General features: G+C 42.7%; 1 pseudogene; it reads left to right on the top strand.

Moving 5' to 3' along the window:
• The first annotated feature begins 1,547 nt into the window (after window positions 1-1,547).
• LOC130865173 (nucleolar RNA helicase 2-like) lies at window positions 1,548-7,813 on the top strand (annotated as a pseudogene).
• The last annotated feature ends 1,946 nt before the right edge of the window (window positions 7,814-9,759 follow it).

Raw genomic sequence — 9,759 nt, 5'->3', positions numbered from 1 at the left:
TCTAATAGTTATATCACAGGTAAAGCACATTAATAGTTCGGGTTTCATAAGTTACTTTTCATTGTTATTGTCAGCGGTCCCTTTTCATCAGTGGCAGAATAAAACATCTGGAGTGGGAGAGTTTGGAATGTGTGACTTCACTGTAATTTTTAACCAAAACACAGAGGTGAATAATTTATAAAACTCTATCATTATTTTGTACCACATGAAGATGGTCTATAAACCCTAAGATTTCTATATAAGCCTCAAAATAGGTTTTTAAAATGACTACTTAAAAAATACTTAGGGTTTCTCTTGCATAGGCTAAAAGAAGGATCCTGAAAACAAGGGTCCACTTGATTGCTTGTTTTTAAAGACACCGTAGATGTAAAAAACAAAAAACAAAACAAAACAAAACAAACCCAAAAACTAACCCTTAAAATCCTTAAAATGTTCATATTCAAAAATACACTTTCATATAAACTATATATATGTCTAATAGGAAAAACAGCATATTCCAGAGCGGGGGCAATGTTTCTTGGAGTCAGTCAGCAGCCCTGAGCCATAGGGACCATGTTGTAGGCACAGAATTGGGATAAGGGTCAAGGAGAGGACAACTTGAGCAGAATTGTATGGATACATACATCTATCTTGTCCTTAAAGTCAGGCTTAAAAAAGTTTAGATTTAAAAACTCATGTTAATTGTCCTAAAGAAAGATTCAGATGTCATTAGGGGTCTTTATTTGTTTACTTATGTGGTTACATTGTTTAAATCTACCATTTTACTGTTATTTTCTTATTTGTTTCTTAAAAGCTTTTAGTTTACTATGAGCCAAAATGAAGCTGGATTTGGTTAATGGTTTTCCTGTACATGAGCATTTACCTATAAGTTACTTTGATAATAATAATCAAATACTTTATCTAGAAACTCCAAAAACCATAATCACCATATAGACCTATGTCTTAGACACACACACACATATAAATATTAAATATATTTTAATAAAGCAAGATTTTGAACATCATGGTTTACATTATATTTTCTTTAAGCCTCATTGTAAAAACTAAACTTATTATAGAGATCTTCAGTAAATATCTATTATCTATTTATTTATATATAGTCCAATCTTAATAGTTTTATATTAAAACAGTCTTGAAGAAATCATATGAATTTTGTTATTCATTCTATAGTAGATAACAATGTATATAAGTACACATATTTAAAATCTGCTTGGAAGGAGACATTGCAAGGTGAATCCACATTGTTAGATATTAATTTGTAGATTGTTTTAAGAGCAAAAGCATAGTTTAACAAATATTACAGACTACTTGTTTTTATTTTTAATATCTTTTTATTATTATTGTGTGTGCAAATGCATGCATGAGTGTAAGTGCACGTAAGTGTCACGTCATGTCACGTCATAAGCGTCACGTGGTAAGTGTCACGTCATAAGCATCACGTTGTAAGCGTCACGTCATAAGCGTCAAGTCGTAAGCTTCATGGTTCCTTCTCTCTTACTCTGCGTGAGGTCAAGGAGACTAATAGGCCTGGCAGCTCATGCTGAACAATGTTGCCAAAACTCTGCAGAGCTTCCACGCTGGGATCAGACACGGTCAAGGAGAACGTGGAGAGGCTGCTGAAGTCGAGTGAGAAGCAAGATAGAAAAGAGAAGCCAAAATCTAAAAAGAAGGAAGGCTAAGCAACAGAGGGAACGGAAGAAACTTCCCCTCAAAGCTAACACCGTTAAGAAGAAAGAGCTTTCTGGAGATGATGAACTTGTGGAGCCTCCTCAATCCACACAAAGCAAGAGGAGGCCCATCAGTATGACACACGGCTTCACACAGCACTTCCAAGAAGAAAGAGGAGCACCCTGAGGGGAAAAAAAGTGGTCTTTTGTTAAAATCAAAGAAATAAAAATCGAGGACCCTTCTGAAGAAAACACCAGTGTTCTAAAGCCCAAGAAGATGAAGGAAGGGAAGGAATGAAATGCAGAAATTGACGAGAAAATCCCAAGACTCATTCTTAATCAGACCCAAACTCCGATGAAACTGCTTCTGGAAAAAGCAGTCGTGAGACAGAGCAGAAAGCTTGGGGGACAAAAAGAAGGGACTTTCTCAACTCCATATCTGAGGAGACTCATGCTTCTCTGAGATCACGGGGTGGACTTTTGTTTTCTAAGCAAACAAAGACATTACACCATGTATCAATGGCAAAAGACCTGGACAGGAAAGGGAAAGACATTCTCCCTTGCATTGAGAAGCTTCAGGACAGGTTATAAGACAGGAAGAGAGAGAACTGGCAAACTAAGTAAGCAGACATGACAAAAAAAAAAAAAAAAAAAAAAAAAAAAAGAAGCTATCAGCAGCTTGTTTTAATGGTATGCCTATTTAAATGGTAGTCAAATAAAATGAATATATAATAGGGTTGTCCATGTTTGAACCCCAGGGTGGATTGAAGAATTTTACACTTACAGAATGGTGTAAGCTAGAACTCACCAAACTTAAACATGTCTTGCAAGAAGTGGGCCAGATGTTTGCTGATCAAATGGAAGAAATTTTAAGTGTGGCATACAAGAAGGATTCAGAAGACAAGCCCAAACATTGCTTTTCATAGCAATTTGTTTTTATTGGGTGTTTGCCTTAGTTAGGATTTCTATTGCTGTGAAGAGACAACATGACTATAGCAACTCTTGCAATTAATTAATTGGGGCTGGCTTATGACTTCAGGGGTGTAGTCCATTATCATCATGGTGGGACATGGTGGCATGCAGGCACATGTGGTGCTGGATAAGGAGCTGAGAGTTCTACATCTCGTTCTGCAGACAATATGAAGTGAACTCAGTGTCACCATCTATGTAGCTTGAAGCACAGAAGACCACAAAGCCAGCTCCCACAGTGGCACTCCCTCCAACAAGGCCACACCTCCTACAGCAAAGCCACACCCCTCATAGTGCCACTTCCTATGAGGGCCATTTTCTTTTAACACTACAGTGTTTAAACACCGCAGGGTTCAATTTGAAGAAATAGATGAAATCTAACAAGTGAATCTGATTGGTAAAAAGACTCAGAAAACGACCATAACCACGGAGCACCTGGCTATTGTCACTGGACAGAGAGGGAAGCAGCCATTGGGGATGTGATACCAGTATCTTCTCTGAAGCAAAAAAAGAAGCCCAGCAACTGTGGCAGAGGATATGTATAAAGGGTCCAGTCATTACATGGTCATACCCCACAGAAGCAAAGAGAAATAACCTTGAAAGGCTCTCACGGTGGCAGTTTAGGGGTTTTGGTGGCAACCAACATTGCTGCATGTGGGTTAGACATCCCTGAGGTTGACCTGGCTATGCAGAGCTGTCCAACCCCTGCATCCATCCATCAGGTGGACAGGCAGAACTGAAAGGGTAGGGGTTTGCACCTGATTTTATCAGCACAAGGAAGAGGATCAGTCAGCGCAAGTGGACCAGAGAGTGGGCATTGAACGTGAATGAGTAGGTGTTCCTTCTGCAGCAGATATAATAAGAGCTTCTAGCACAGAGTAGTGGTATCGGGCTTTTGGATACTGCACTTCCTACTGCCATCGGTCTTTTCAAGCAGTCAGCTCAGAAGATGATCAAAAAGAAGGGAGCCGTGGAGACCCTGGCAACGGTGCTGGCACACGTCTCAGGGGCTACATAGATCAACCAGCATTGATTAGCTCACAGCAGGACTTGGTGACCATGACCCCGCAAGTCTCAATTGAAATGCCAATGTTAGTTATTTTTGACCAAAACTTAAGGAGCCACTGGACGAAAGAAGGGAACGGTTTTCTCAAAGGAAAGTTGGGAGTCTGTTTTGATGTTCACCATTGAAGCAGTCACAGAAATATAGAAGCGGCACAATGGTGGCAGCCTGCTGTGGCCACAGAGCAGCAGAGCTGAAGGGCCCAGGAAGGATTTCTAGGTGGGAAGGAGGCACAGTGCCTTAAGAGGGCAGCAGAGAAGCAGAGACTTCAGGAGCAACAGATCTCCCAACACAGGCCAGAAGTGGGAAGGAGGCACGGAGCCTGCAGAGGGCAGCAGAGGAGAAGCAGAGACTTCAGGAGTAACGGATCTCCCAACACAGGTCAGAAACAAAGCTTTAGTGAAGTCTTTGGGCACTGAGTAGACACAGAGGCAATGTAATGATTCACGCGAGATGGTTATTGACAGCCACGTTAATTAAGTCCATTAAGAGTTTATGTCCCTTTTATTGATGGCCAGACCAAGAGCAGCTTGAGCCCCTGAAATTTCCTTGATGCCCAAGGGCACAGCATTTTAAAGGCAAAACCCACAAAGATACATCAGAGTTACAGAGGGTCAGAGTAACCTTGAAACGGCTATTCCTGGAAGATCATAGTAATTATTTTAGACATAAGTTGTCAATTATTTTGATTGATGCATCTGGACCGTAGTCAAGGCCATGGAAGTCTCAAATGTGTTGCCAAGGCTGAAGTGGCCACCGTGGGAGGTGGGTAGAGGGCTGAGAATTGTCTAACATGGGGGTCAGAAGAGGCAGGTGTTATATTAGTCTTTTCAGCAAGAAGGAACCATTCACACCATCGATCCGGACCCCCCGCCCCACCATTAAAGTGCACCGATTCTTCTTTCATCACTTGCTTAGTCCACATTCTTTTTGAGAGAAACAGGCTTCCAAACTTCTGGGTTTCACTATTGCCAATTGTTTTCATTTTTAAAAGAAATAGGAATTCATTATATCTATATTCCAATATATTGTCTACATTTACAGTGAAGATCAAAAACACAGCTTCCTATCCTTGTATGTGAATCGGGCAATTTCACCTTGTGTGTGTGTGTGTCTGTGCACACGCACGCACGCACGCGTGTGCATGTGGGCACACTGGGAACTTAACCCAGATCCTCACACACACTAAGCATGTACCCTACAAATAAACTCCATCTCTAGTCTCTAAAAATGACTCTTACTCATGTTCTCCAAAGAAAAGTACCCAAGGGATGCCATGGTCTCTGGAGGATGGCAGAACCTTTGAGCTGGGTCTCCTCTCCAATCCTTGGCTTCCTGACGAACAATTACTTGAGTCCTACATAGTGCGTCTTCTGAGGATCAATGCTGAGCAATGTTTCCCAAGCGTCATTTCAGACTTAGCTGGTTTGAATAGTCTGTGCCTGACTGCTCTGGATGTAGAAGGTGATTGCAGACAGTATAGTTTCTTTGTGGTGTTTCCATACACTCTCAGTTTCTCATTCCAAGGTGAACTGTGTGCTGTTGAATTCTCCAGTCATTTCATATAGAAGTACAGTTTCATAGAAGCCAAAATGTTAAGTCCCAAATATCTGAAATGGCTCTAGTTATTTTTTTTGTTGTTGTTGTTACAGGTAATGAAAATGGATAAATAACATTTAAAGGTTTGTACCCTACTTTGGAAGATTCATTTACCAAGAAGGATTTAAGGGAGGAGGGGCACAGTGGATAGTGCTGATGTGTTCCTGGGAAGCCACAAAGATGTGACAAGGCAGGAGGAAGTGTTTTTTGAATGGAGACCCCTTCCTTGGTCACGACTCTTTCAAGAAGACTATCTGTTAGTGGGCAAGCCCTTTTTTCTCCACCATTTTTAAAAATTGAAAATAGAATGTTTTCATACAATATATTCTGATTATGTTTGTTCTCCCCACTCTCTCTTTATGTAACAAACATGCACTTGAGAAAAGAAAATAAAAAGAAAAAAATAAGAAAGTAAGACAAAATAAAAACCAACAAACCAACCTGAATAGGACTAAATAAATGAACAAATATGAAAACAAGAGCAGAAGGGAAAGCACAGGAAACACTTAGACACACACTGGCATCCACAGAAATCCCGTAAAGGCACGAAATTGAAACCATAATTTATAAACAAAAAGACCTGTGAGTTAAAATAAAAAAGAACAGAAAGTATGAGACCCAAAATGGTCCCATGCACCCTTCCCTGCTCCGTGGATCGTTTTTGTTCCTTTCTAGGACCTCTTTCCATTATTTCACAGACCCAAGCAGAGATGTGACCACGTACATCCCAGCCTTTCTCCACAATTGACAGCACCCTGTGGACGCCACTCTGCCTGCTCCTTGCTTTGTCACGGACAGCCTCAGAACCCTGCTGCCTGTGTTTTGACAGTGCCTGATGCGTATCGTGGCCACCAGAGAGCAGAAGAGGATCATTTTCAGAGGAAGGAATACTTCAGACCCGGAAAGTTTGTGGATAGCGTGCTTCTGAGTCCGATGTCACAGGGGTTTTTTTTCCTCCAGGTGCTAGCAGGCAGCAGGACCCTGCCCTGCACCTTGGTGAGAGTTTCCAGCTTGCAGGGAACAGCCCTTGCTTCCGTGCTTGCCAGCTACCACTTAGAGCAGGGGCTTTGGAGAAATAAAGAAATGAGGGCACTCCCGGGTAGACGAAGAATCACTAACCGATCTTTTCAAAGTGTTCAAAGAGGAGAGCTACACACACTGAAGCTAGGATGGGTGTCAGAGGCAAACTGCCGACTTTGAATAGGATTAATGTAAGACTGTGAATGAGACAAACATACATAAGAAATGCCCAAACACGGAGATCGAAGGAATGGAGCAGAATAGAACATCCAGATACAAACTCAGCCACCTCCCATCACCTGATTTCTGACAAAGATGAAAAAATACACATTGAAGGAAAGGGCGTCTTCCATGAATGGTTTTAAGAAACTTGAGAGCCACATACAGACGAAGGGACCTAATTCCTTATCTTTCATCCTGCACAAAAGCTAGACCGATTGAGGGAAGGCCTCAATATAAGACCAGAAACTCTGAAACTCTTAGAGGGGGAAAGAAGCAAAGCACTTCGAAATATAGGAATAAACTATTTTTCTTTCCTTTTGGATACCTTAAAGTTAACTCCTTGTCTAGCATGGGGTCTCTCCTGAAGGAAGTGCAGCCCCCGTTAGATGCTATCTTATAATTAAACCAATTAAAATTAGCCGTATTTGAAGGAAGGATACATGGAGGGACAGCAGATCCTTAACGTATGCTCCTAAAGAACTGCAAAGGCGGCTGGGCTGCAGTGACTGACCGGGAGACTTGTCCCTGTTTTTGTCTAACTTGGATGTCTCACACCCAGCTACAAACTGAGATAAAATGGTGCCACCGATGTTCATCTCTATCAGCAGGGCGGCTTACAGGAAGGAGCCCTTGCTGGCCTGGGTGGATCAGCCTTTCGGATCTCATGCTGTGGCAATAGCCTGCGGAGGATGCAGGTTCTACCTCTGCTCTTGGCTCCTTTTACACCCTGGCTCCCTGTGGTCCTTCTTCCTTCTTCTTGTCTTTCTAGTGAAAGAAAGGACTCCTCTGGGAACAGCATCTGATTTCAGTTGTCCTCATTCTGACAGAGAAATTCCAAAGTTGTTCTGCCTTTCAGCTTTTAGCCAGGATGACAGATATTCTGAGAGAGTCGGTTCTCTCTTTGCCCAGGTGCTATGGAACTGAGGAGAATGTCAGGTCTCTGAGCAGGGCAGCCTCACGGGAAGATGTCCTTAATGATGAAACTAAAACGTACAGGCTAAATCTATTCTGTTCTCGGTATGGTCCTTTGTCATCTGGATTCCAGGGACCTTCTATTGGGGATTCTAGAGCGATAGGTACCTTTGGTTTTTGGTCAAGCTGGGGCCGTCAGGGTGATCTCTTTTTGGGTACATTCCTGGCCACCAGTACTCCTGCCACTCCACAGAAAAAAGAGCCAAAGAGAAAACCCAGCCCCACCTCCCAGATATCAATAGATGATAAAGACAGAAAGCAAGAAGTGAAAGAAGGGGAAAGGGATGATTGGAAAGAATAGGATTCCCATGTGTTGTTCTTAAAATGCGGGGGTCGTCCCCCGTCCCCCTTCCGTCCCCCCACGTCCACCCCGCGGGCTCAAGGAGCAGCCGCCAGCCCAAGCCCAGGCCAAGCGGGCGGGTGTGAAGCAGTGGCTGAGCCGTTCCCAACAGCAGGGGGCCACACGGCAGATTCCCGACAACGGCGGGCACGTGTAAGCAGACCCATTGACACAGAAAATAGCCATAAAACATTTGGAGAGAGAGAGAGAGAGAGAGAGAGAGAGAGAGAGAGAGAGAGAGAGAGAGAGAGAGAGAATCCGTGTGCACCCCAAAAGAACAGAAGAGAGCAGATGGCAGCAGAGGGTGAGAGAGGTAGTGGGAGTCGGCGTGGCTTGTCTCTTAAAGAGACAGGAAAGCACAACACCATGTACCGCCAAGAATCCAGGGGAGAAAACGGATGCGGAGGACTCTGTTACAATGTAGACCAGACTGCATCTCAGTTCGTATCATCTGCAAACGGCTCCTCCTTTCTCTCTGGTGCTGATGGGCACCCTAAGAAGAGCCTTCAAATATATGAGCCTATGGGTGCTATCCTTATGCAAACCATCACACTGGCTAAGACAATATGGTATTAAAATTCTTAAGGTCTAAGATTAACAGTTCCAAAAACTGGATATATGGATGTAAAATCGATTTTTTTCTCTTAAAGCTGGCTATGAAAATATTACATCATAGTTAAAAGTATCAGACTGCTGTAACTGAGCATCTGGATGTTTCTCCTGTGGGGCCTGCACTGCTCTCTGTGACTTTACTGAGATATCATCCACCACTCCTGTTTGCTGGACAGTTGGGTCAGCATAGATGTGTCTTGCAGCAGGTTTTTTTTTGGACCGTCAGTCTCCAAATCACGACACTGACACTTATTATTAATTATGAAACTTGGTCTTAGTTTAGGCTTGTTTCTAGCTAGTCTTTTCCCCTTTAACTTAAAATAAACCAATTTCTATTAATCTATGCCCTGTCCTGAGGCTTGTTTACCTCATCTACATTTATCAGTCCTGCTTTCTCGCTTTCTCTGGGTCTGTTTTGTTGGGTCCTGATTGGCTGGTTCCCCCTTTCTCTCTGCCCGCCAGTCCTGCCTATTCCTCTTCTGTCTAGATGTTGGCCATTCAGCTTTTTATTTGACGAATCATGTGCCTTATGCAGGCAAAGTAAAGCAGCAACACATCTCTACATAGTTAAATGTTCTAGTCACAATAGTGTCGCTCTCATCTTAGTGGCCCCAGAAAGCTTATGGCTTTGTAGTCTCCCAGACTACAAAGGGGTTGAATATGCCATTTCTCAGACATTACCAATTTATTCACCACTTGAGTTTTACGGTCTCTAATCACCCACAGATTACCCCTGTTGCATGGATTTTCCCAGTATGAAATGACAATCTGAAGCTGTAGCTCCAGAATGGGATTTTCCCTTAGTGCACACTCTGTGATCCCAAAGAACTCTATGCCTCTGACTAAGAGACCTGAGTTGCTAGTTGACTCATCTTGGATGAGCCCACTTGGCCTGGATAAAGATGAATCTGTATGAACCCCTTATTAGCTACATCCTTCACAGTGTCTCCAGAGGAAAGGTTTAACTAGACCTTTGGCTGTTAGCCACAACACTGGAAATGTGGTCATCTATAGGATTTAAACAATGGATAAATACCCATAGCATGGGCAACCTTTGTGTCTGAACTCACTGCTTGTGTAAACACTTCATGTATGTTGCTGACTGGGAGTCCTTCAATTCAAAAGAATGGGACACTTCAAAATTACTGTGCCAATTGTATCCTATCTGATTCTTTAAGCTCTTCTGCTCAAAAGAGCCATCTCTTGCTTCTGCTGCCATCCTTTGTTGTGGGTTGTGCACCTTAATGATACATGGCATGGTGATTTTTGACAATAGTTCTCCTTGATCTGAATCA

This window comes from Chionomys nivalis, chromosome 23 (genome assembly GCF_950005125.1).
Source record: "Chionomys nivalis chromosome 23, mChiNiv1.1, whole genome shotgun sequence".
NCBI classification, from domain to species: Eukaryota; Metazoa; Chordata; class Mammalia; order Rodentia; family Cricetidae; genus Chionomys; species Chionomys nivalis.
This window is presented reverse-complemented; position numbering and strand designations above follow the sequence as displayed.